This window comes from Bombina bombina, chromosome 5 (assembly GCF_027579735.1).
Source record: "Bombina bombina isolate aBomBom1 chromosome 5, aBomBom1.pri, whole genome shotgun sequence".
NCBI lineage: Eukaryota > Metazoa > Chordata > Amphibia > Anura > Bombinatoridae > Bombina > Bombina bombina.
This window is the reverse complement of record NC_069503.1, coordinates 894,225,481-894,229,025: the sequence shown is the minus strand read 5'-3', so window position 1 is coordinate 894,229,025 and position 3,545 is coordinate 894,225,481.

Sequence of the window (3,545 nt, the reverse complement as noted above, 5' to 3'; positions counted from 1 at the left end):
GTATGTCACCTGTCTGCATGTGTGTCTGTATGAGTGTGTGCTAGTCTGTGTATGTCACCTGTCTGCGTGTGTGTCTGTATGAGTGTGTGCTAGTGTGTGTATGTCACCTGTCTGCGTGTGTGTCTGTATGAGTGTGTGCTAGTGTGTGTATGTCACCTGTCTGCGTGTGTGTCTGTATGAGTGAGTGCTAGTGTGTGTATGTCACCTGTCTGCGTGTGTGTCTGTATAAGTGTGTGTGCTAGTGTGTGTATGTCACCTGTCTGCATGTGTGTCTGTATGAGTGTGTGCTAGTGTGTGTATTTCACCTGTCTGCGTGTGTGTCTGTATGAGTGTGTGCTAGTGTGTGTATGTCACCTATCTGTGTGTGTGACTTTATGAGTGTGTGCTAATGTGTGTATGTCACCTGTCTGCATGTGTGTCTGTATGAGTGTGTGCTAGTGTGTGTATGTCACCTGTCTTCGTGTATGTCTGTATGAGTGAGTGCTAGTGTGTGTATGTCACCTGTCTGCGTGTGTGTCTGTATGAGTGTGTGCTAGTGTGTGTATGTCACCTGTCTGCATGTGTGTCTGTATGAGTGTGTGCTAGTGTGTGTATGTCACCTGTCTGCGTGTGTGTCTGTATGAGTGTGTGCTAGTGTGTGTATGTCACCTGTCTGCGTGTGTGTCTGTATGAGTGAGTGCTAGTGTGTGTATGTCACCTGTCTGCGTGTGTGTCTGTATAAGTGTGTGTGCTAGTGTGTGTATGTCACCTGTCTGCATGTGTGTCTGTATGAGTGTGTGCTAGTGTGTGTATTTCACCTGTCTGCGTGTGTGTCTGTATGAGTGTGTGCTAGTGTGTGTATGTCACCTATCTGTGTGTGTGACTTTATGAGTGTGTGCTAATGTGTGTATGTCACCTGTCTGCATGTGTGTCTGTATGAGTGTGTGCTAGTGTGTGTATGTCACCTGTCTTCGTGTGTGTCTGTATGAGTGAGTGCTAGTGTGTGTATGTCACCTGTCTGCATGTGTGTCTGTATGAGTGTGTGCTAGTGTGTGTATGTCACCTGTCTGCATGTGTGTCTGTATGAGTGTGTGCTAGTGTGTGCATGTCACCTGTCTGCGTGTGTGTCTGTATGAGTGTGTGCTAGTGTGTGTATGTCACCTGTCTGCGTGTGTGTCTGTATGAGTGTGTGCTAATGTGTGTATGTCACCTGTCTGCGTGTGTCTGTATGAGTGAGTGCTAGTGTGTGTATGTCACCTGTCTGCGTGTGTGTCTGTATAAGTGTGTGTGCTAGTGTGTGTATGTCACCTGTCTGCATGTGTGTCTGTATGAGTGTGTGCTAGTGTGTGTATGTCTTTTGTCTGTGTGTGTGTCTGTATGAGTGTGTGCTAGTGTGTATGTCTGTTTGTGTGTGTGTCTGTGTGTTAGCATCTCTGTGAGTCTATGCATGTATCTGTGCATCTTTGTATGTCTGACTGTGTCTCTGAGTGTGTGAATCTGTGTATGTCTGTGCCAGTGTTAGCGTCTCTGTGTGTGTTTTAGTGTCAGTGTGAGTTAGTGTATCTGTGTGTGCCTGCAAAAATAGGCCTATCAAAATCTTCCATACATTACATTGTGGCCGAATTATAAAGGGTTGAACGGCCCCTGATGCCCCTGTTACCGCGCAAGCCTTTAGGCTCGCAGGAAACAGCAGTTAAGAAGCAGCTGTCTTAAGACCGCTGCTTCTTAACTTGTCCGCTTTCTCTGAGCAGCGGACAGCAATCAACCTGATCAAAGACGATTGGGATGATTGACACCCCCTGCTAGCGCCCGATTGTGCAATGATAAATGCCGACAGCGTATGCAGAGCGGATCATGTTGGACAGACCGATGATAAATCCTCCCCTGTATCTGAATCATTAAAGTTTAATGTTGATTTTCCTATCCCTTTAAGCATACAGTATGGCTAAACCATACTACTAGTATGTAATGTGCTTGTTTAGGGGTTAATCTGATGGGTGGAGCTATGCAAACCATACACTTGTGTGGCTGTGCTGCAAAGTGTCCCTAGAATTTTTTTTTTAATGTTGCCAACTATGGTCTAGTGATTGTGCATGTAATGAGTTGAATGTGTGGGCTTCTGTGTAGTGTATGTACCATGTGTGTAGTGTATGTACCATGTGTGTAGTGGGAGTGTACTGTATGTATAGTGTGTACTTTTCATATGTGTAGTTTGTGTACTGTATGTTCTCAATTATCCATTTTACATGCTGGAGTGTATTAAATTGTTTACAAATAACTCCTTTGCCTTTATATCTGCATTTGAAATAGCTGATTTAGTCTGTAGTATCCCTACCTATTTTAAAGGTTTCTATAAACTATGTAAACATAGCCAGCATGAGAAATTACACAGTAGGGTGTGGGAGAGATAATGTTCTAAAATGTTAATTGTCAATTGTTCTTTCTATGTATTGTATAAAGACAGAGATAAGTAAGGTAAGGATTTAAGTGATAAGATAAGGATGTCTGATCTCTCTGCAAGCTTAGCCTACTTTGATGGACTGTGGTTTCAAAGAGCAAATCAAGCAAATTCATTTACAAAAAGAAACATAAAGGGTAAATTTCTCATACATTGTATACTCTGCAGCTTGTTTAACAAGTCATTGGGAACACATTAAGAGGAAAACAATTTTACAGTGCACTGTTCCTTTAAACTACAACACAGTACAACAGATGCGGCTGCCGGGGTGGCAATATGCCAAAGAACAAGCTATTGAGCTATTGTTCGTTCCTGGTTGAGCGCTTCTACTTGTTGTTAGTATGTAAAATGAAAACATACTACCTTTCAATCTTCACATTAATCCCTATTTTTTTTTTTTTTTTTTTACTTTTTAGCGTTTTAAAAATAAATACACATAACATTTTAAACATTTTATGATTTTTAAAAATGAAATACAAAGTCAGTTGTTAATTTTTAACTAACATTGAATTGTTTAAAATTGAGGTAAAATGTATTAAAAGCAACATGATTCCCTGAAAATTTGTTGACTTTAAACTTTTAGACTTGATTATGCCGATATTGACTGACATATTTAAAAAAAAATGTCTAGATACAGTAGTTGCTTATGAATGGATCCCAATATGTTGCACAATGATATGATACACCATATTGGTGAGTTTTAACAGCACCATTATTTACAATTCTTTAGACTACACATTTAGGGTCAGATTACAAGTAGCACGCTAAATAGTTGTTTTTTCTCGCTCGCACGCTAACTGTGCTCGAACTTGAAATTCCTATGTTCTTCACATAGAAGAAAGTGTTCTTTTTATTTCAAATATATTTATACATATATATATATATATATATATATATATATAATGTTTTTGTAAAATATATATCTATACCTATACAGGTATGTATCGCTTAACGTCCACTATACGCTTTGTGAAATAGGACGTTATGTGATTTGGCCGTTGTGTGAACACCATGCTATATACATAGATAGAAAAGTTATATGGGATACTGTATTGTACCGGTATTAACTAAATACGGGTTTTGCTGCATTTAGGAGCCATGATGCAAT